Source organism: Terrapene carolina, unplaced genomic scaffold (genome assembly GCF_002925995.2).
Source record: "Terrapene carolina triunguis isolate 2854851 unplaced genomic scaffold, T_m_triunguis-2.0 Scaffold33715, whole genome shotgun sequence".
NCBI lineage: Eukaryota > Metazoa > Chordata > Testudines > Emydidae > Terrapene > Terrapene triunguis.
In genome coordinates, this window is record NW_020698066.1 from 3,984,574 (window position 1) to 4,009,875 (window position 25,302).

A 25,302-nucleotide genomic window follows, 5' to 3' on the forward strand; every position below is an offset into this window, starting at 1 on the left:
CATGTGTCATCCACCCCAAGACTCATGGTAATCTACATAATAGGTAACACAACCCCATGCTGTATCACCTTGAGTTGACTCCCCTCTGTAAGTAAGAACCCCCTACCTCCACCCTTATGGACAGCCACAATCTCAAAAGTCCTTTATAATGCAGCTCAGCTCCATTGGTTGGGAAGAAAGTTCTACAGGCAGGTTATTCCATTGCAGGGTTTCTTTCACCTTCCTCTGAAGCATCTAGTACCAGCCACCACCAGAGACTAGATAGTGTTCAAAAGGGAGAGGAGGAAGGCATCCTGTCCCAGTGCACAAGGCTCATCTACATTCCTGCAATGGGCTGGGGCATGCATCACAGCCAGCAATGGTTTGTGAGGAAGTCATTGTGCACATATGCAACATACACTAACCACCACTACTGTTGGCATGCAAACTGTTCTAGCTGAGAGGAGGAGTCAACAGCATTTAACAACACACTGCAGTGGTCCACAGTGAGCCATGAGAACATGTTGTTTGCTGTAGGCATGTCTGGTTAGGCACCTCTAACAATAATGATCTCATAGAAATTGCCATACCAAATCAGACCTGTGGTCCAAATAGTCTACTATCCTGTCTCAAACAGTGGCAAGAAACTTTAGAGGAAGATGCACACAAAAAAGAAAAAGAAAAAAAAACACCCCAAACCAGACTGTTAGAGTTTATATTATGACCTGAAGCTTAAGTGTTGATTTCCCTTCTTGTAGCAAGGTGAAGACTCACCGGCATGGCGCCTCCTGCTGGTCGTCTTGGGAATTAGCTCTCCAGCATCTGGAGCACCCTCTGCAGGCCAGTGTCTTGCCTGCTGCTGGCCCCGCATCCCTCCCGGACCCCAGTGCCCTTTACCTCAGGGTTCTGCCCCAGCAGTACCCCCACACACTGGGTCTCCCCTCCCTGGGGAACCCCCAACCCTCTACACCCACCTTGCCTCAGTGGCTACTGCCAGTCATCATCTAGCCCCCTCCCTGGGGCAGACTGCAGTCTGTAATGGCCACTCATCATTGGCAAGGGGTTAGAACCAGCTGCCTCTGCCTATTCCCAGGCTGCACCTCTGAAGCCCCAGTACCTTTGTAGGCCTTCACCAAGGCCTGCAGCCTGCGTTTTTTCCAGGCTGGAGTGTCCCAGTTCCCTTGCATATTCCTCCCCAGCACTGCTCCAGTTCAGGTACCTTCCTCTCAGGCAGCTAGCCCTTCTCCCTCTAAGACAGAAGAGGGACTGTTTACCTTCTGGCCCAGCAGCTCTTTTATAGGGCCCAGCCTGGCCCTGATTGGCTGCCTCCCAGCCTCCCTTATTGGCTGTCAGCCCCAGCCCTCTCCAAGGGCTGTCTTTTAACCCTTCCAGGGCCAGAGCGGGGTGACCACCCCACTACACTTCTAAATATTTATGTTTTATTTGTATTTAAATTTTATCTAATATAACTGTGGAAGTTTTCATCACTGATATGAATGTCTAATCTTCTTGGCCTCCATGATGTCAAGTGGCAATGAGTTCCACATGACAATCATGTATTGTGGTGAAAAAGTATTTTCTTTTGTAATAGTCATACTTAGCTGGTATAGAACATTTTCTGTTGTCAAAGCACTGTACAATATTAACTAACTAATCTCAAACCCCACTGTGGAAACTTTCTAAGTCATTACAGGATTTACTCCTCTATATCCCAGAATAACATATTTCACAGCTCTGTAAAAGATAAACCATTACTCATCATATCAACTTCATGTAAACCTACAACCATTTTTTTTCTGTCTTTAATGTATTGCTCTTTGATCCCTGTGGGAGCTACTGCACAAAAAGACAAGGCCAGGTCCATTTTGTTAAGATTATTTCCAATCACTACTGATGCTCTTTTAATTAGCTCAAGCACTATTTGAGCTGCACTAATTACAGACTGCTTTTGAAAGTGTCTTGTGTTTGGTGATACAGTGGACAGAGTTTACAAGTTAACATCAAATGAGAAAAAATGTACACCTGAAATTCTACCTATCAACATGTCTAGGCATGATGACTGCACACAGCACCATCACTATCTGATTGTCCCAGTTTTCAACAAGGAAAAAAGACAGACGGGACAGAGGACAGAACTAGCAGTGCATATATATGTTCAGGGAGACAGCAGCATTTTAAACACATGCACAAAAATGTTAAATACATGAAAAATGTAATGATCTGTAGAAAAATAAAAGGGCAGATACCTCAGACAGTCAAAGTAAGGAGTTTTAAATTGCTTAATTGGCAATTTTTTATCAAATTTTATTCAGTAAAATTAAACTGCTCTCAGCAACTAATTGTAATGGCTGACAAAAAAGGGGAGGGGGAGGGAACCATACAAAAGCAAACCCTTACAATTCCCAAAAAGAAAAGATTAGCTAATGTGACCTTTCCATAAAACTAATTATTGAATTTAATCCTTCATAAAATGATTTGTCTGCAAAACTGTATGAGACCTGCTCAGTTTAACACCTGCCCAAAAGAATATCAGATTTTTAAACATATGGATAGAGTGAATGAGCCAAATTCTGCTCTCTTCGGTATTTCCCTGGTGCCCTTCGCTACGGTATGTGAGCTCCAAACACACTAATTAATATGTGCATCAAGATGTCCATCTGTTCTAAATCTATGCAACTCAAAGTCAATTGGGTTGCTTAAGGTGTAATAAGGATCCAGTTCAAAGCCCATTCTAACCAGTGGAAAGACTCCAATTGGCTGTGGTGGTCTTTGGTTCAAGCCCTAAGAGCAAAATTTAACCCCGGTGTTTAATTGTAAACTTCCAGTTTCCAATTCTAAACTTTCAGTCACAGAGACTTGAAATAAGTTTGCACTGTTCCATTACTGATCTGGCAGCAGCTTTTTAAACTGGCACTGTACTTAGGGAGACCACGTAGATTCCTCAACAAGCTTCCACTCAAACATTCTTGCTTCACACACGTGAGAAAACCTCCACAGCCCTTCCAGCCTGCTTCCACTTTGTGTGTGGTGGCTCTGATTCTAGGCAGCAGACAAGCTGAGCTCCACACAATTCAGGGGGAGAGGGGAGGGATGGGAGATAGGGCATAGGTGGTTTTATGGTGGATTTTTAACTGAACATAAAGCAGCAACACTCAATGGACCATTACCACATTCAAGAATAGCCAGAGTGCAGAGCACTCCAACCACATCCTCACTGAAATTTTCTCTACCTGAGACCTCTCCTGTGAGTGTTTTGATAGGAGAGGAGGACCTGGGCCTATATCCTGACTACATTAGTATAACTAGTTTCTGAATCTGCAAACAGAACTGGGTGTAGTGCTTACTACTGTCCACAATCCCATTAACTACAATGGGACTATGGGCAATATACCCAATAGTAAGGGTTTGCATGATGGGACCCTGAGGCAGAAATCCTTTCAGATTTGATGGGCAAGGGCTGGTGTGCAGAGAGCATCCATCCCTTCTGCCTTGCCCCTTCTTTCTCCCCCTCTCTTGCACAGCAGCTATCACAGTGGCTGGGGGCGGGGAGACGGAGAAACAGTCTCCAAAGTAGCACTCCACCTTGCCCCTTCAACCCACAGGTTTTTGTACCCTCAGCCCACAGTGGGTGAGGGGCAATTTGGACCATAAGTAAGTACATCTTTTTAAATATATATATGATTTTTAACCTGACATGTCTCTAACAACTATGTCATGTTTCATCATTATATTTGCTGTCAACTGAATCAGGGTCCAGCCTTTGGTAACTAATTTAAATCAATCACACCTTTTCAGTCTGACTGTTTGAGGAAACTTGCAGGTTTCCATAAATATAGTCCTTGAGCATTCCTTGCAGTGTTTTTGTTATATAACGGGTGCATATATTAGTTATTGTATCATAAATAATTGTAGCAGCAGAGAGATTTTGTTCAAAAGTACAGTCTTGCATGTTCCTCAATATATTTCCCAAAGAAATGCCCTCCACCAAAATATATAAGACTCTGAAGTCATGATTTAGAAATCATCGTCTTCCGCAAGGAGACAACAAATAGATCTTTTTGTTCTGTTATGATGACTGCACAAGAACAAAATTCAAATGTAGCCACTGAAAAGATGACAGATGCTGAAATCTATCATTCCCAAACTTGTTTCTGTAAGAGACAGACTTTATTCCTTACCTCCAAACAAATGCTGTTTCAGCTGCCAGTGTATGGAGCAACAGCTACATGCAGTGGCCAGGTAAGTGAATACCCACTTCTATTTAAAAGTGGAAGTCTGAAATGAAAGGTTTCTATGTTTCTTGCATTTCAATAAATTACCTAATTAGATATCGTAAGTATCATGTGAACAGCCTTGGAGCAAATGCAGATCTGACTGAATATTCAAGCAAGTCACAAAACAAAATCTACTATAAAATTTAGGACTGGATTCTCCAGTCCACTAAGGTCACTTTGTGCTGTTATGGAAAATGGAGTTTTCAGTAAACAAAAAAATTGTGTTAATGATGATTTTGATAACATTTTCAATAAAAATGTCAATAAAAACGAGATGAAAATGTTCATGACAAAAAATGAAAAAGTCAATGATTTCGCGCACAAAAATTCAGTTTTGAAAAAGGCCACTTTTCAACAACAAAAAATTGACAGCAATAGAACTATCAAGGTCTGAAATACCTCTCAGTGTAAGTAACAGTGGCACAATCTGTCCCTGATAAAGAAGGGATAAGACCTCAAGCTTCAGAAGATCTCAGACTGAAGATTGTGGAAATGTTGCTGCTCACTTTAAAATTGTACTACAGTGTTTAGATTCTTAATGCACTTCAAAGTCTGAGGCTTAATAGAAAATGAATGTTTCTTGTGTTGTTATGCAGCTGCTTGTGATCAGAGTACATGCTGCACATTGCAATGTCATCATTACTGCTGTGCTCATCTGAATTGCAGAGATAGAGGGCTGCTATAAAGAAAGGGACAGGTGGCTCTGTGGGACATTTCTGGGGAGTTTAATGAGATGAACTGAGACTTATGTAAAGTTTCATAAAGAATGCTATGCTTCATGTCAAATGATGAGCTAAAGAATTTAGAGCTCAGTGAAAGATGTTCATGGTTGATAAATTAATTCCCTCACTCTAGGAACTGTGATTTCCCAGAATAACTAACAATACCCAAAAATATTCAAAATGCAAACATCTCAGCTGGTATCCACGGATAGGTGATCTTTGCAGCATGAGCTGTGACATTAGAAGTGAAATGTCACTGGGAATGTTTCAACAAATAGTATTCTACTATAGCAAGCATTATTATGCTGAAGAGCAAATATATTAGCAATATTAAAATGGCTAAGTGTTCTAGCTGTTAAACTGGGGAAAATTAATTCAGGAAAACGCTAATTCTGGGAGTTTTTACTTTAGCCGGGTGCTATGGGAATTTCTATACCTTACGTTATTTCAATTCCTATGGGACCTTAACTTTAAAAAGTATTTTTCCTATATTTCTTTGATGTACCTGATGTTTCTTTGATGTTTCTGCCTTTTTGCCCTTTGTGGTATTTGAGTCTATGATCTACAGTTAACACACATTAGACCTCTGTGTGACAGGCACCTTAAAGAACATGGGCCTACATTTTCCAGATGTGATTAGTGGTTCTGGTTGCCTAATTTGAAACATTTATAGAAGGGCCTGATTTTTTGAGGATGGGTACTCAACTCTTCTAGAAACCAGACTTCTTTAAGGTGTCTCAGTTTGGATGACCCAAATTTGAAGAATGCAGAATCATTGGTTGATTTTGGAAAATTTAGGCCATAACCTTTAAAAGTATCAGTTAGTCTTTTGGAAGGTAAAATATTTCTTCTGTTTGGTCTTGCAATTCAGGATTATTTCTATTTAGGATCAACTTTTTATGCAGCAGCTTTGAATGATCCCTCATTTTTGATTGATGGGAGCCTGGGTGTCTGATGTTGAGCAAATAGTTGATGCAATTTGCTAAAAAATATAGTTTTAAATCAAACATGTTTATGACATTTTATAAAAACACGGGGAATGATCTGTTATACTGTGACTTATTAAATACCAGATAATTAATTATACTGTATGAAATTCCAGTCTGACACTGGGCCACCAGGGGGAGACAAGATATTGAATATGTATTCATTGTTCCTGAATCAAATTTTGTATCTAGGAATCTCCTTATGAAACAGAAAGAGCACCAGCTTACTTATTAGCCAAGGGCTGGATTTTCAGAGCTTTTCACCCATAAACAACCCCCCTCTCCCCCCAATGACTCCAACTGGAATTGTGGCTGCTCAGCAATTTGGAAAATCAGACCCCGCATATATCATTTTGGTACCCAACTGCAGGACTATTTCAGACAATACTAACAAAGCTGTAGCTGCAGGGGTCCCCCACAACATTGCAAATGTGATGGTTACTGCGTATTCTCTAGTCTAGTACCTTAGCCACAGTCCATCTTTCCTTTTATTGTTACTTAAAAGGAAATAAGGTACAATATGGCAGACAGATAGGAAATTTGTGTGGGATTTAAGTGATATGGGAAAGGGATCTCTTAGCGATTGTTTATAGAACAATCACTGTAGCAAGACATTACATTTTATAGAAAATGTGACGGTGTATGTCTTTCTAATTCTTGCTACTGGACATCAACACAAAATAGGGAGGTTTTGTTTGTTTTTTTTGTTTTGTTTTTTCCTTAATTTGTTCTCTTTATTTAGTAGAGCACATGAGTTAAAGCAAAGCTCAGAAAAATGAAGGGTTTTTATTAAAACTTCCTGACCTTTAGAAATTTTGTAATGGAAAACTATTACCAAATAACTGCTAAGGCTTAACAATGTTCAAATAAGGATTTGAAAGGCAGCCTCCAAATATGGCAGCTGGCATTTTCAATTTGCTCACCATCTCCTTTAAATTTTCTTTTCATGCTTTAAGCACTATGAGCACTTTGAAATTTTCACCTTGTTTTCAAACAAACTACAGTGATCTCTTGCAACTAAAATAGGTCCAACTCTGCACTACGCTGCACAGAGAGAGCATTACTAGACAATAGCCCAAACAGAATAATAAATGAGACCTAGGATGCTGCAGTGGCAGGTTGATCATGAACTACCTGAGGGAACCAAAGTTACAACTGCAGTGTCACTTCCAGAATCTTCAGTATCAGATATAATCATATTCCAAGTGACAGTAACTGATGTTTTGTGTGTGTACATAACTAACAAACACAGTGACTAATTACATGGGTGAGTATAACGAAATAATCCATAAGCACTGGTTAAAAACAATAGAGAAATTTAAAAAAATAGTTTGGGGCAATCTGTGATCATTGAGCAGAGAGGAAAGACAAATATGTATCGGATTTTCTGATTTACACCAAAAGTAAATGCAGAAGAGAAATGTGATTTCTAACTCAACAGTATTTGGCCACTGCAACACAATTTTTAAATAAAAGGGATATAAACCCACATACTTCAAAGCATAAAGGAACTACTAACTGATGGTGATAGAAAGAAACTTCCCTTAAAAGCAGGTTACCTCACAATTGTCCAGCCGAGGTTTCTTGCACCTTTCTCAGAAGCATGTTGTATGGCCACGGTCAGAGACAGGATGATGGACTAGATGGACCATGGGTCTGATCCCATAGGGCAATTTCTATGTTACTTTGCCAGGGTAAGTGAAGTTTAGTGAGGCTGCCATGAATACTTTCTATGAATTAACCAGCTAACAATAGAAAATAAAAATTCCCCCATCACTTATTTCTCTACTAAAAGGCAGCAGAGTAATGGGGGAAGGGTGAACTGTGGGCTTATTTTCTTGTCACATGCAAGCTGATTCTTTATAAATGAAGTTGACCTTTAAAAAAACTTCTATACACTGCCTCTGCCTCCAGGTGTTATATTCCCCTTTCCCTTTAGCTCTTTAACTCAATCAATCTCTCTCTCTCTCTCTCTCTCTCTCTCTCGCTAACACACACAGGCCTGGTCTACACTAGGCGTTTATGTCGACTTTAGCGCCGTTACATCGACTTAACCCTGCACCCGTCCACACCACGAGGCCATTTAGTTCGACATAGAGCTCTCTTTAAATCGATTTCTGTAATCCTCCCCAACGAGAGGAGTAGCGCTAAATTCGAAATGGCCATATCGAATTAGGCTAGGTGTGGATGGAAATCGACGCTAATAGCTCCGGGAGCTATCCCACAGTGCACCACTCTGTTGACGCTCTGGACAGCAGTCCGAGCTCGGATGCTCTGACCAGCCACACAGGAAAAGCCCCGGGAAAATTTGAATTCCTTTTCCTGTCTGGGCAGTTTGAATCGCAGTTTCTGTTTGGACACCGTGGCGAGCTCAGCAGCAGTGGCAAAGATGCAGAGCTCTCCAGCAGAGATGGCCGTGCAATCCCAGACTAGAAAGAGGGCCCCAGCATGGACTGATCGGGAAGTCTTGGATCTCATCGCTGTGTGGGGAGATGAGTCCGTGCTTGCCGAGCTGCGCTTCAAAAGACGGAATGCAAAGATCTACGAGAAGATCTCTAAAGCCATGGCAGAGAGAGGATACAGCCGGGATGCAACGCAGTGCCGCATGAAAATCAAGGAGCTGAGACAAGGCTACCAAAAAACCAAAGAGGCAAACGGACGCTCCGGATCCCAGCCCCACACATCCCGTTTCTACGAGGCACTGCATTCCATCCTAGGTGCGGCCGCCACCACTACCCCACCAGTGACCGTGGACTCTGAGGATGGGATATTGTCCGCGGCCGGTTCCTCGTCGGACATGTTAGCGGACAGGGAAGATGAAGAAGGAGATGAGGAGGACGAGGCAGTCGACAGCGCTGGCACCGCTGATTTCCCCGACAGCCAGGAGCTCTTCATCACCCTCACAGAGATCCCCTACCAACCGTCCCCTCCGTTACCCCAGACACAGATTCAGGGGAAGGATCAAGCAGTAAGTGTTTTAAATATCTTAACATTTATTTATAACAGAACTTGCATATTTTAAATATTAACAATAACTAAAGTGCTTTCAAGTATGTAAACTTTTATTTATAACAGAACAGGAAGATTTGAAATATTAACAATGGGTAAAGTGCTTCTAAACATGTAGACAGGAAAGTGCAACAAAACGGGAATCTGAACAAAGGGTATCATGATTACTGTGTCTTTGGCCGCTTCAATGTATAGTCCGAACCATTTTAAGAAAATTCAACAATGTCCGCTTCATGATTACACTGCCCAAGACGCTCGACTCTTTTGTCCCTCCAAGGGCACCTAACCCAAAAACTGGTCGATGTGTCCGGGGATAGAGGCGAAATCCTCCTGGGAGAACTCCTCATAGGCCTCCTGCAGGTGTCTTTCCAGCCTAATTATCAGGTTCCTGGGCAGGGAGAGCTTATTAGGCCCCCCGTGGTATGACACGTTTCCATGCCACAACGCCAGCAGGTATTCGGGGATCATGGCCTTGCACAGCATAGCAGCAAATGGCCCCGGTTTCTGCAGGCTGTCCCGAAGCATCTTCTCCTTCTGGCTCTCCGAGACCCTCAGGAGGGTGATGTCTGGCATGACGCCCTGCTTTGAATTAGGTAGGGGACAGTTAGTATTGGGACTGCTTGCCCGTTCCTTTACAGAACGGTAACCGCCGGTTTACAGCCACGCGGTTTACAGCCGCGAGGGGGTGGGACAGGGCCAGAGTTCATGCTTGCAGGATTGCTGCCAGCAGAGACTCGCATTGCTTTCTATGTGAAAGGAGGCCAGTGCCACTCTTAAAGTTTTAAGCAGCCACAAGTCTACGGCTTACCATGTTTGCCAGCTAGACAAAGTCCGGTGTCCTGCCCCGCTCCTCAGCTCACCACAGCAAGACCGCAGGCACTGTAGGCGAGGGCCGAAAATTCGACCTTGTCCTCAGTGTGCGTGTGATAGGTGCTCTGCATGGTCTTGTTCACAGAGAAAGACTATGTTCTCTGTTCACAGATACATTGATCTGTCTCAGGAATTCACTCCCTTTTTCCAATTCCCACAGCCACATCTGCCCAGAGGCTAGCGCACATTAGGAGGAGGAAGAAGAGGACACGGGAAGACATGTTTGCTGAACTAATGGGATGCTCCCGAGCACAGGCAGCCCAGCAGACACAGTGGAGGGAGAACTTGTCCCAAATGCACCGGGCAAACATGGAACGGGAGGAGAGGTGGCGACAGGAGGACCAGCAGGCGACTCAAACGCTGCTTGGACTAATGAGGGAGCAAACGGACACGCTCCGCCGCCTTGTGGATGTTCTGCAGGACCGGAGGCAGGAGGAGAGAGCCCCGCTGCAGTCTCTCTCTAACCGCCCTCCCCCGCCACCAAGTCCCACACCCCCCTCACCCAAAGTCCAAAGAAGGAGGGGCGGCAAGGGCCGTTAAAACTTTCTGTCAACCCCTGCAGACTGCTAAGGCACTAGAAGGCTCTCATTCCCCAAAATTTGAAAAGTCCTTTCCTACCCACCTCACACAAGCCCCCGTGCAAGTTTCACCCCCCACGTTTCATGTGTCGTTCATAATAAAATATTTGTTCCTGTTCATTACTGTTTCCATCCTGTTCTTTTGGAGGAGAGTCTGTCTGAAGGGGGGGAAGGGGCTTGGTAATTGGACAGGACAGTCACCTTTAGCAGGGTACAGAGGCGGGGTCAGGTCCAGCATCAGGACACATACACAGTGCGGTCACTGGTTACCCTGGTCAGTCTTGGAGGTGGTTTTCATGTTCTGGGGGGGGGGGGTTGCTCTGTGACTTTGTGGCGGGGGAGGGCAGTTACAGATCTTATGCAGCGGTCCTTATCCTAGCTCACAGATCCACGCAGCAGGGGATCTGTAACCCTACTCCCCCTGCCAGAAAGTCACATAGTCGACACATACACGCAGTCCCCCCCAGGAGTGCTGGCAGGCTCCATTGAAATAACCAGTGCACCAGTGCGGAGCCTGTCATTCCGGGAGTTTAGAAGCATCATTTGCATCAGAACACTAAACCCGCCCCCCGCCACAGTCTGCGTCCCCGGTTTAAAACATTCCCGCGAAAACAGCAATACAGACAACGGTGTTCATTAACAAAGTAGAACTGATTTTATTTTTTGGGAAGGGGAAGGGGGTGAAGGGGGTATGTAAGTGGAGAGGATAGTCAAAATGAACTGGGTAAAGAAACGGGGGCAGGTTCAGCTTTTCTGTACACAAACTGAAAAGTCACAGGTTGCCCTGCTCACTCAGGAACCTAGCTTTCAAAGCCTCCCGGATGCACAGCGCGTCCCGCTGGGATCTTCTAATCGCCCGGCTGTCTGGCTGGGCGTAATCAGCAGCCAGGCTACTTGCCTCAACCTCCCACCCCGCCATAAAGGTCTCCCCCTTGCTCTCACAGAGATTGTGGAGCACACAGCAAGCTGCTATAACAATGGGGATATTCGTTTCGCTGAGATCACAGCGAGTCAGTAAGCTTCTCCATCTCCCTTTGAGACGGTCAAAAGCACACTCCACGACCATTCTGCACTTGCTCAGCCGGTAGTTGAACAGTTCTTTTTCTGTGTCCAGGGCGCCAGTATAGGGCTTCATGAGCCAGGGCATTAGTGGGTAGGCTGGGTCCCGGAGGATCACTGTAGGCATCTCCACATCCCCAAGAGTTATTTTGTGGTCCGGGAAGTAAATACCTTCCTGCAGCCGTCTAAACAGACCAGAGTTCCTGAACACGCGAGCGTCATGAACCTTGCCCGGCCATCCGACGTTGATGTTGGTAAAACGTCCCCTGTGGTCCACCAGTGCTTGCAGCACCATTGAAAAGTACCCCTTTCTGTTTATGTACTGGCTGGCCTGGTGGCCTGGTCCCAGGATAGGGATGTGAGTCCCATCTATAGCCCCACCGCAGGTTGGGAATCCCATCGCAGCGAAGCCATCTATGATGGCCTGCGCGTTTCCCAGGGTCACTACCTTTGACAGCAGTACCTTCACGATTGCCTTGGCTACTTGCAGGACAACAACCCCCACGGTAGATTTGCCCACGCCAAAGTGGTTCGCGACTGACCGGTAGCTGTCCGGCGTTGCAAGCTTCCAGAGGGCTATGGCCACTCGCTTCTGGACAGTCAGGGCCGCTCGCATGCGGGTGTCCTTGCGCTTCAGGGCAGGGGACAGCAACTCACAAAGTTCCAGGAAAGTCCCCTTCCGCATGCGAAAGTTTCGCAGCCACTGGGATTCATCCCAGACCTGCAGCACTATGCGGTCCCACCAGTCCGTGCTTGTTTCCCGGGCCCAGAATCGCCGTTCAACAAAATCCACATGCCCCATTGCAAACGTGATGTCCTCGGCGCTGGGTGTCGTGGTTTCTGACAGGCGTGTGCTACTCTCGGAGTTCAGGTCCTCACTCCGCTGCCGTAGCCTCCTTGCCTGATTTCTCTCTATCTGCCTCTGTGAAAGGTGGATGATGAGCTGCGAGGCGTTGACAACGGTCACAACTGCAGCGATGGTCGCAGCGGGATCCATGCTCGCGGTGCTGTGGCGTCCGCGCTGTCACTGACCAGAAAAGTGCGCGAACTGATTTCCCGCCGGCGCTTTCAAGGAGGGAGGGAGGGCGGGAGTGATGATTGGATGACGACAGTTACCCAAAAGCACCCTCGAGACATTTTTTTCCCCCAGAAGGCATTGGGGGCTCGACCCAGAATTCCAATGGGCAGCGGGGACTGCGGGAACTGTGGGATAGCTGCCCACAGTGCACCGCTTCCAATGTCGACGCTTTCCCTGGTAGTGTGGACTGACAAAGTCGAATTACTGTCCTTGGTGTGGACACACACGTTCGACTTTCTAATATCGATTGCAAATATTCGATTTAACTAAAATCGAACTACTCTCGTAGTGTAGACATACCCACACACATTTCAGCAGGTACGACTTCTTAAAGACACACACAAAACTTTATTAACTTATAGTTGAGGTTGTTCTAGAGAATTCACTATCAATTGAATCACTAATCAACATAGATTGTCAGAATTATTCTAATTAAATATTATTAAAAACAAGAGTAAAATATTTTGAGTTATATTCATTTAAGAATGGAATGTATTTTAGAATTTAGACTTACTGTACCAGAGGTAACATCCAGCAATTGTAGAACATCCATTATCAGATGAATAACCAATCTCCTGGCTGGATGAAGTGGCTGAGACTTCATTAATTTCCTTTATTGCATATTCTGCACTGTCTATTCAGTTGTGCAATTACCTAGACTTCCTCTCAGTTATACATTTAATCAATTTTACTAGCTTTTCATATTGAAAAAACTATTTTTTTAATTTAACATAGTTTATTTCTGGACTCATTTCCATACCTAAGAAATGGAAATATTTAGCAGTGACTTAAAATAAATGATTTTATTGAGAAAGAAATAGCAGGTGAAACTACAAATGGTTTTGACAGGAAGTGAATGATTCCTTTGCAAAGAGCTGAAAGAAATTACATTCCTTCTCTAGACTAAAAGAAGTATATTCTGACTTAATGTGTATAACTGTATCTTATTCACTAATCTTATGAGAAGGAAATTTTCAAAATTGCCTATGTGGCTTAGGAGCCCAAGTCTCTATTATTTTCTGATATGTGTGCTCCTAAATCATCTAGGTATTTTTTTAAATCTTCTCCTAGGTGTCTAAGATAATATATGCAGCATGAAGATGCATGCATTTACTCTGTGATAGTTTAGCCAAACACTTTTATGTACCTCAATTCAGAAAAGCCAAAACAACCGAGCAACCCTTTAAATAGCAAGTTCAAGCAAATACTATTTCTTCCAGAAGTTGGGGCTATGCTACATATTCTTCACATTAATCAGGATAAAACTCTTCATTTTGATTTACAAGAGAATTCCTGTCAGAACTATTTTCCTCTTCCATGTTCTCCTCTACAGCACATTGAAGGGCAAAACCCCAGGGGGTCAGACAGAAGGAAATGCCATTATCTGGTAGCATCCTCCCCTTCAGCCACAAAGCAGCCATTATGCCCGCCATGAGAAAAATGTGTCTCTTCCTGGGCAAGGCACTCCCTAATGATACACTCACATCTGAGCCTGGACTGTGTGCTCTACAGGGAAACACAGCAGGCACACTTAGACTGCTGCTCTCCTTCTTTGCTAGATCTTGGGTTACAAATACCAGCAAAGACGAAAATGAAAAAACAAAATCACTAGGACCTTAAGGAAAGAAACTATGCAAGCAAACATCACAAAAGAAGAGGCACTCCATTTCAAAATCCTCCATTTGGGAACTAAGGGGAACTGACAGTGTCCCTTCAATCCCTTCCTTTTCCTACCCATCTGATCATATGGGTGCTTAAGTTAATTCCATGTTTTGATATGAGTTTGACCCCTCTGAGTAATCCAGACAGACATCTCTGTTAACCTTTACACAGCAGCCTCTTCCATATCTGTCAAGCTGGGAACATTGGTGGACTTTCTCTGGAAAGGTCAGACGGTGCTCAAAGGCCTGAAGCATCAGAGCTCATCCTTCTAACAGGAAGATGAGCACTTTATGCAACATCTTGATGTATTTCTATTACATGTTAATTTACTTTGTGATCTATAAGGCAACTGGAAGTGGAATATGATTAGTGAGATGAGAGGGCCCAGTGCAATATATCCATCACTATTTGTTGCTGTGGTTACAGTTATCAAAGGCAGTAATAAAACATGTTATACCAGAGTTGAAAAACATTGATTGCCTTATCATTTCCCCATCTTCTTCCACAAAAGAGTTCAAATTGGTTTGAAAATTAGTGTTCTCAGACCTGACTTCAAAGGGAGGGAGCATTTTATCACTCTGCTTAATTCTTGATGATTGTAACAGTACAGAGTGAAAGCTCATTGGAGAAAAAAACAAAATGAGAAGACCGGAGACACTTTCATTCAACCAAGATACAGCATAAAGATACAAAACATAACTAATAAGAGCAGTAGCTGCAGACCTACCAATATCAAGGAGTGAATTTAGCTAAGAGGTTTTAGCTTATCTGGTATTTAATAATGATCTGTCATCAAGTTTCATGGTTCCAACTGTCAGATTTTAAGAAGAGAAATGCTAATATACTGAGAAAAAGCCTCTCTCTATTTTACACTTTCTAAAATTTTATTATTATTTGTGAGAAACCCCAATTAAGACCAGGGCCTGCATTGTGCTAGTCACTTTACAAACATAATTAATGATGGTCCCTGACCCAAAGAGTTTACAATATAAATGGACAATTCAGACAAAGGGTGTGAGGGGAATACAGAAGCACAGAGAGGAGAAGTGACCTGTCACAGGTCACACCAGTAGGTCTATATCAGAGCAAGGAATGGAACCAGGCCTCCTGAATCCTTGTCCAGTGCTCTGTCCATTAGACCAGACAGTCTCGCCAAGTTTTCAGCAAATCTTATTGATAAATTCTTGGTTTCAAATTTTGCAAGGTTTGCAAATAAAACCGTACTGTGCTAGCATGAAGAATGAATGAACATTTCAGTTTAGTCGATTTTTGTAGTGTTTCTCAAATAATGTATGGCCTGTCAAACCCCTCTGAACAGTATATCCAACATGCTCACTTCCAGTTCCCAGTTTTTAAAGTCTACCTAATATCTTTCCTGACATCTCTTAATTCAATATTTTCTACCTGACAATCTTTATCAAGCTAACTTTTTTTAGGGCTGGGATTGAAAAGTCATCTGAGAAGGACTGGTCAGCTAACATCTTTAGCAAGGCTTGCCTCAAGGTATTTTAGAATCATTAACAATGCAAAGAGAATGTGAGTATGAGATGTGGCATGTAAAAGAAAATGGGACATTGAATAAAGGACACTGCCAGAGATCCCACATGTTGGGACAGGAGACATTATTGCCCCAAGGGTCCAGTATGTCAGGCGAGAATAACTAGAGCACACTACACATTGGCCACACCCCCTATGCCAGAAACTGCAAGAAGAGGTAGCATATGAACAGACTATGCCAGGACTATATCAGCTGGAGAACAAGCAGTTTTCCAGCCCCCTAGCACTGCCAGAGTAGTGCAATGGGCCAGAACAAAGAGGAAAATCTGGCCCACAGATTCTATTTTAAGGTACATCTACACTGGAGGTAGAGGTGTAATTTCCAGCTTGAGGAGACATACCCACACTAGCTCTGACTGAACTAGCATGCTAAAAATAGAAGTGTAGCCATGGTGGCATGAGAAATGGGATGGGCTAGCTGCCGTGCGTATGATCTCATCAGAAACCATAGGTTCATACTTGGGCAGCTCCCCTATCCTGCCACTCATGCTGCTGCAGCTACACTTCCATTTTTAGCACACTAAAGAGCTAGAGCTAGCGTGGGTATGTCTACCTGAGCTGGAAATTACACCTTCCAGGGCCAGTGCAGGCATACCCTAAAAGTTTCTTTCCTTTTTCATTGTAGCCACGTTGGTCTCAAGATATTAGAAAGACAAGGTGGGTGAGGTAATATCTTTTATTGGACCAACTTCTGTTGGTGAGAGACAAGCTTTCAAGCTACACAGAGCCCTTCTACAGAAGCTCCATGTAGCTTAAAAGCTTGTCTCTTTCCTTTTTGAGGCAGACACGTTGCTGTCAGACAAGACTCAGAGAAAAGACAAATACCATACTGTAAGTCTCATTTTTATTTCCTATTCTGTAACTAAAGCTTAGTGCTACTTTAGAAATGCTCTCCAAAGTATTCATATAGGCATTTATTTCTGGATTTAGATTTTATGTTTATGCAATTGCCAATAAAAGCTTCTTTTGATTAAGACCGACAAAGACCATCTGAACTATTTAACAGGGAAAATTCATGGCTGCATGTGCAGAGGGAATGGAATCAGAGCTAGATTTAGACAATCTGGGATACACCAAGACATGAGGCCCATCTGTGACCCCTCCTTCATGTCCTTTACCCCACGCTGTGCCCCTGCTCTCTGTTTGGAGTGGCTAAATCAAGGCTCTTGTCCTGTCCCAGACATCATCCCACCATGGAGCCCATTTTTCCCCAGGAGCAGCAACAGAGGTCACCAGTACTCTCCAGAGGTGCAGGAGGTGGCATGAGAGGGAGCCCCCCCAGTACTTATCCCGACAACCAGGGTGCATTCACTTGGGCTGGACCAACTCCACTCTTCCCCTCAGACACACAGAGAGTCCTTTGTTGGGGTGGTTTTGGTGGGGTGCCCAAGAGCAGTGAGTCTTGGAATTAACACCCTATTGAAATGCACAGATATTTTCACACCTCACAGGGCTATTGTTTCAGGCTATCTGCAAACTCAGGCAGATATCACTGCAATCACATACACTCATGTCACATTTTAAGGTTTTCTTTGCAATCCTGACAACTAGAAACATGCTTTTTGTTCTTAAATGAAAACTGAGATTCTGCCCTCTCCAAGAGACTCGAGGAACTGGAGACCTAGTCACAGGCTTAGAGTGCCCATGCCTTAATCCAAGCCTGAATGGAGTACTCTGCCCACTTGAGAGAGATGGGGGGAAAATAGGTTAAAGTCAGGGTACAAGGACATAGCAACAGAAAAGACTGGGGCTTCTTTTGGTAATCTGAAGGTGTTTTGTATTGTTATAGCTTACTGTTGGCTGGTTGTTTATGCTGGGTGATATTGGCTGCTGAATTGTTATCTATGTAGCCTATTCCTCTGGATGGTATTTTTGATGTGTGTCTGTTCAGCCAGAGCCTGGGATCAGCATCTTTTAAAATAAATAAAGAGGTTTTGGTGGTGTGAATAAAATGAAGTGTGTTCCAGGGCAGCATATACACTTCCTCCTTCCTTCCCTTCTCCACTGCATATCAGTTACAGAAGCTAATGTCAAGCTGCATATAATATTTTTCCAGCAGCAATAACATTTATTTCCCTGGCAACCTCTTCACATAGCCATGTTGATAACTTTGTGGTTGCCTCTGGGCCTGTTATGTAATTAAGTATCATTTGCCGCTTAGGCTGCCTTATTGAAGAGAATGCTGTTTTTCATTGATTCATTGTCTGATGCTAAACAATTGGTGTATTTTGTTTATTTTTGAATACAGTACAGTGATAGCAAAATCACATGCATATTTTTAACATTTGGTACTGATTCTCCCAATTGATGAGATTAAATATCAATGGTCATCCCAGTGAAAGATTAAAATCTCACAATTTTTAGTGATGAACAAGAGGGCTTTTATCATTTGGAGAAATTACTGCAATTTTTAAAACATAAATGGCATATTTTCCTTCTCAATTGCATCCATAATATTTAAGTGTGCATAGGTTTTGTGCATGCAAAACCCATATTTGCATAAGTAAACTAGGTTATTTTTGCCATAAATTGGTATTTGCAGGTGCATTTCCCCATTTTGCTTGTACAAATGCAGGCTTTTGATTCATAAATTAGATTTCTTTGGAGATGCAATTGAAGAAGCCCATTGGAAATTAGCCCCAGATTTTCAGCTAGTGACTTATTAATTTTAATTGTTCTGTTTTTCTCCAGCTCCAAACTTTGTATAATTACTCCACTGCACTGAGTTGACAGAGGTATAATGCCACAAACCCTAGACACTTCTACACAAAACAGAATCTTCACAGTCAAGCGTCCAGCTCAGCTGATGAAAGAAGAGCATCACTAAAATCATGGTAGCAAGCCTGTCCTGAGGAATTAAGTTTTGCTGTTGCAATTATTTTTCCTACTCAGTCAGCCATATTAAGACTTTGAGATCTTATTGCCTCTAATTGATTTGCTGCTGTTGTTGCTGTGGTATCAATATGAAATAATGGTACATTATTAAATTGCTAAACTACAAGAGAACTGTAGCTGCTGTACAAGTGATGACCACATTAATTCTCAAAAACAGTGAGGATTCCTTGTGGCACCTTAGAGACTAACAAATTTATTTGGGCATAAGCTTTCGTGGGCTAAAACCCACTTCATCAGATGCATGCAGTGAAAAATACAGTAAGCAGAATATATATTCTAGCACATGAAAAGTTGAGAGTTGCCTTACCAGTCATTTTCAGATGTTATCCTTACTGCTGATGATGATCAGAAAGAGCTGATTATTTCTGTAGTCATGGATCTCTACATTAAAAAAAAATCCATTCCACACTATTTTAAAGTGGGGAATGAAAGGAGGCAGAAAAGGGCAAAAAGGTCTGATTCAGACACAGTTTACATGGGGACTTGCAAGAGACAAATAGCACTCCGCAGTTTTTGACATTATGAAGTATATCTCTAAGCCCCTCTCTGAACATGGCATAATATATGGCAGATTGCCTGAATCTAGATTAGATGATGTGAAGTGTTGTGCATGCTAGAGCTGTGCAGAACAGGAAGAAGCAAGAGGCAATTATTGATAAAACAAGATAATACTTTGCATGCAGACAACTGGGGAAATATGCCTCCACACAGCCCCAACTCATAGCTGTGCCTTAAAGGAGTGGTCCAAGATTTTCAGACATAGGAGTCAAAAGTTATACTCCTCAATCCATATTTAGGCACCAAGCTAAGTGGTCTGATTTTCAAAAGTGCTGATCACTAAATACACACACAGAGCATTTTATCTTAAGTAGACATAAGCAAACTGGGTCTGACTCATAGTCAAATAAAAATTCACTCACATCTTCACCAAATTAAAGGGCCTGATTCTTTTCTTACTTAAACCAGTGTAATTCAGGAGTAACTCCACTGACCCCAGTAAAGTTATACAAGTGTCAAACCAACGTAAAGTGTGTCCTGGAGGTAGAAGTACTAATATCCCCAGGCCATGACAGACACTGTTTTCATGGCATCTTCAGCCCATTCAGAAACAAGAGTTCCCCATATGTCTTACCCAACTCCTCTGCTTGTGAAATTTCCAGCCTAGTTCTGCAGACGTAACTGATTCAGACAAGGTGCTGATAGGTATTCACACATCGAAGTGCTTGTTCAAACCAAAAAGTTCCTCTCTAGACTTTCACAACATGTGTAAATTTACTTTCTAACATGATTGATTATGGTTTTTTGTTTTGACAAACTAACATTGGATTTTGAGAGAACCTGATTAAATTGTTGGCCTTTAAAAGTCACAGACGCTTGCAAGCTGTTGTTGACAAATGTCTTTTTTATTTTCTAAAATCAGAAGTCAGAGTTTCCTAGTTAATACCCAATTTGTAAACAACTATTGGTAAAACTGCCTTCTGGTATGTATGAATTGTTTTCCTTTGCATCATTACTGCCTCACTAATGACATGCTGTCATGCCACATTGCTAAGGGTATGTCTATACTACAAGTGCTACAGCGACGCATCTGTGGTGCTGCGGCTACACAGTGTAGCACTATAATGGAGACATTTGCTTACAATGACAGAAGGGGTGTGTCCATTGCTGTAGTAAATCCACTCACTTGAGAGGTGGTAACAATGTCCATGGAAAAATTCTTCTGTTGCGCTAGTAACTACATCTCTCAGGGGTGTGAATTTTTCAAACCCCTGAGCAACATTCTTATGTTAACCTAAGTTTTAGGTATAGACAAGGCCTAAGATGCCTACTGGCTTAGTGTAGTGTTTTCATAAAAGAGTATTAAGCATTCCAGTCTCTTGCCGCAAAGTATACTAATGAGAGCAGTACAAGATTGCACAATTCGTTAGTGACAATGTGTATTGCACAGGTTAGTTTGCTGTAGAATTTCTCTGCCATTTAGTGTAAAAGATTATTTAATCTACCAAACTTTCTGTAAATGCCACCATTTTAATATTCAGAAAATTGTTCTTTCGCTTTGAATCCACTTGGACACTGTGGAGTTCACAGTTTTAAAGTCTAGATTGAGGATTTATTCTCAACCCATTGCAAGGGCAGCATGTAGCTGCACTGCCACAAGAAGAGATGAGGGGTGAAATCCTCCTGGCACCACTTGAATTCAATGTCTAAATTCCCACTGATTTCAGTGTGACCAGGATTTCACCCCAGGGAAGTAATTGTGATTCAGAGAAACATAACAGGTACCTACCAGCTGGAAGAGAGCAAGAAAGAGAGAGAGAGAGAGAGAGAGAGATGCAGACAATAGCTGCAAATTGAACGCCAGACATTGTAGTTGCTTGGTTCTGACAAACTGAAAGGCACTTTGAGAAAAAGGTTGCTATAAAAAGGGCAACCTTTCCCAATACAGACCAGAAAGTTACCAGGGAAGTGCTCCTGGGGAAAGAGCTGCTTTGATGGTGTGACCACCACCACCTTCAAAAATCACCTAACAAAAATATCTGTTGACTTCAAAAAAGCATCCCGTCTCCCAGTGGCTGGTGTGACAAAGGTAGCTGGGAGACTTAGCCTTGGTCTACACTGGGGGGCGTCAATCTAAGTTACGCAACTTCAGCTACGTGAATAATGTAGCTGAAGGTGATGTACTTAGATCGACTTACCGTGGTGTCTTCACCACGGTGAGTTGACTGCTGCCGCTCCCCTGTCGACTCTGCCTGCACCTCTCACAGCGCTGGAGTACAGGAGTCGACCGGAGAGCGCTCGGGGGTCGATTTATCTAGACTAGACATGATAAATCGATCCCCACTGGATCGATCGCTGCCCGCTGATCCAGCAGGTAGTGTAGACATACTCTAAGGGAGTTAGCCAGCTGAGTTTGCCAGCAGAGGATGGCAAGGAAGTAAGGTTGTGAGTGTAGTTTTTTTTCCTGTCCTTAACCTGCAAGTATTCTACAAGGAAGAACCCGCAATGGGAGGAAAATGGTGTGTCGCCAACACTATTGCTAGCTCTTCCTCTGCCTGCACCCGTGGACACACACACACACACACACACGTCAGACAGGCATCCAGACCTTGGAGACTTCCACCCAGGCCCTGGTCTTCACTTTCTAGGAATGTGGCCTGCATGTCCCCACCAATGAAAGCCAGGAAAGGGGAACCACGCAGTGTGAAAAGTGTCTGTTGGTGGAATCCCTCAGGAAGCAGGTAAGAGGTGAGGGCTTCAGTTTCTTTGACCATGGTATGCTGTTCCAGGAAGAAGGTCTGCTGGGAAGAGATGGGATCTACCTGACCAAGAAAGGGAAGAGCATCTTTACTCATTGATTCGTCAACCTAGTCAGGAGGCCTCTAAACTAGGTTCAAAATGGGCAAGTGACAAAAGCCTAGAGGTAAGCATAAAAAAAGGTTACTTGAACAGATGTTGGAGGGGGCATGGCAAATTACAATAGAGTCATAGGAGCAACAAGAGGGAAATCAATGGGTGAATCTGTTAAACATCTAAGATGTCTACAAATCCACAAATCCAAGGAGTATGGGGAATAAACAGGAAGAACTGGAAGTATTAGTCCATGAGCTATGTGACGGGTTGGATCACAGAAACCCCTTTGGGACTGCCACCTGATGTGCTAAGACTACCTCTGAGCCTGTTTTCCCTGCCAGCTTGGAACTTCAGTGCCCTGCCTGGTTTGAGCCAGACAAACTAGCCTGCTACAAACACAGACCCAGGTCTGAACTACATCCCCCAAAAGCTGCACACTTAACTGAAAACAGCTTAAGAAGTGCTCCTGTCTCCAGCACTCAGATACCCAACTCCCAATGGGGTCCAAACCCAAAATAAATCCGTTTTACCCTGTATAAAGCTTATACAGAGTAAACTCATAAATTGTTCGCCCTCTATAACACCGATAGAGAGATATGCACAGCTGTTTGCCCCCCCCCCGGTATTAATAAATACTATGGGTTAATTAATAAGTAAAAAGTGATTTTATTAAATACAAAAAGTAGGATTTAAGTGGTTCCAAGCAATAACAGTCAGAACAAAGTGAATTACCAAGCGAAATAAAATAAAACACGCAAGTCTAAGCCTAATACAGTAAGAAAACTGAATAGAGATAAAATCTCACCCTCAGAGATGTTTCAATAAGCTTCTTTCACAGACTGGACGCCTTCCTAGTCTGGGCACAATCCTTTCCCCGGTACAGCCCTTGTTCCAGCTCAGGTGGTAGCTAGGGGACTTCTCATGACTGCAGACCCCTTTGTTCTGTTCCACCCCCTTATATATCTTTTGCACAAGGCGCCCGGGAATCCTTTGTCCCTCTCTGGGTTCCCACCCCTCCTTCTAAATGGAAAAGCACCCAGGTTAAAGAAGGATTCCAATTCAGGTGACATGATCACATGTCACTGTAAGACTTCATTACCCACTTGCCAGCACACAGGTATACAGGAAGACTTACAAGTAAACAGAGCCATCTACAGTCAATTGTCCTGGTTAATGGGAGCCATCAAGATTCCAAACCACCATTAATGGCCCACACTTTGCATAATTACAATAGGCCCTCAGAGTTATATTTCATATTCCTAGTTTCAGATACAAGAATGATACATACATACAAATAGGATGACCACACTCAGTAGATTATAAGCTTTGTAGTGGTACCTTACAAAAGACCTTTTGCATGAAGCATATTCCAGTTACATTATATTCATACTCATTAGCATATTTTCATAAAATCATATAGAGTGCAATGTCACAAGCTAATTTATGATTTAATTGGCATCACAGATGGAATACTGGTATAGAGGAGTATGGCTTGTTCAGGAAAGACAGACAGGGTAAAAATGGAGAGCATGTTGCATTACACATCAAGAATATATACACTTGTTCTGAGGTCCAGAAGGAGGTGAGAAGCAGACCAGATAAAAGTCATTCAGTAAAGACAAAAGGGCAAAAAAATAGGGGTGACATCATGGTAGGGGTCTTCTAGAGACCACCAAATCAATAAGAGGAGGTGGATGAGGCACTTCTAGAACAAATAACAGAAATACCCAAAACACAAGATCTGGTAATAATGGGGGACTTTAACTACCCAGACATCTATTTGAAAAGTAAGACGTCCAAACATATAATCTCCTATATGTTCTTGAAATGTATTGGTGACAACTTTTTGCTAAAGAAAGTGGAGGAAGTAATGAGGGGGAGACCATTTTAGATTTGATTCTGACCAACAAGGAGAAATTGGTAGTGAACCTGAAGATGGAAGGCAATTTGGGAGAAAATGATCATGAAATGATAGTTTTAGTGATCCTATGGAAAGGAAGGAGGGAGAGCAGCAGAATAAGGATAACGGACTTTAAAAAAGCAGACTTTAAGAAACTCAGAGAACTGATAGGTAGGGTACCATTGGAAGAAATCAAAGGGAAAAAGGAGAACTGGCAGTTTCTCAAGGAGATTAATATTAAGGCACAACTGCAAATTAGCCCGATGTGAAGGAAAAATAGGAAGAATAGTAAGAAGCTAGTATGGCTCCAGCAGGAACTCTTTAATGATCTGAAAATCAAAAAGAAATCCTACAAAAAGTGGAAACATGAACGAATTGCTAAGGAGAGTACAAAAGAAAAGCACAGGAATGTAGGTACAAAATCAGAAAGGCTAAGGCACAAAATGAGTTACACCTGGCAAGGGACATAAAAGGCAATAAGAAGAGATTCTTTAAATACATTAAGAGCAAGAGAAAGAGGAAGGAACGTGTAGGTCCTTTACTTAGCGCTAAAGGAGAGGTAATAACTGATGACATCAAGAAGGCTGAGGTATTTAATGCTTATTTTGCTTCAGTCTTTACTAAAAAGGTTAATGGTGACTAGATACTCAATACAATTAATATTAACAACAAGGGGTAAGGAACACAAGCCAAAATTGGGTAAGACCAGGTTAAAGAATATTTAGCTACCTGGATGTATTCAAGTCAGCAGGGCCTGATGAAATTTATCTTAGGGTACTGAAGGAAGTAATCTCAGTAGCAATTATCTTTGAGAACTCATGGAGGACAGGTGAGGTCCCAGAGGCCCAAAGAGCAAACACCTACTTTTAAAAAGGGAAACAAAGCGGAGCCAGGAAATTATAGATCAGTCAGTCTAACTTTGATACCTGGAAAGATACTGGAACAAAAGTATTTAACATTCAGTTTTTAAGCACCTAGAGGATATTGGGGTTATAAAGAATAGCCAGGATGGATTTGTCAAGAACAAATTGTGCCAAACCAACCTAATTTCCTTCTTTGACAGGGTTACTGGGCTAGTGGATGGGGGAAATCATCTTGATTTTAGTAAGGCTTTTGACACAATCCTACATGTTATTCTCAAAAGCAAACTAGGTAAATGCAGCCTAGATGAATTACTATAAGATGGGTGCAATAGAGTGTAGCCATGTCGGTCTCAGGGTATTAGAGAGACAAGGTGGGTGAGGTAATATCTCTTATTGGACCAACAAGCTAACCAATCTGTTCCACCTTGCATTTGCTGTGATGCTGGGAGGTCCTTCCCCAGACCTGAAGAAGAGCTCTGTGTGGCTCGAAAGCTTGTCTGTCTCACCAACAGAAACTGG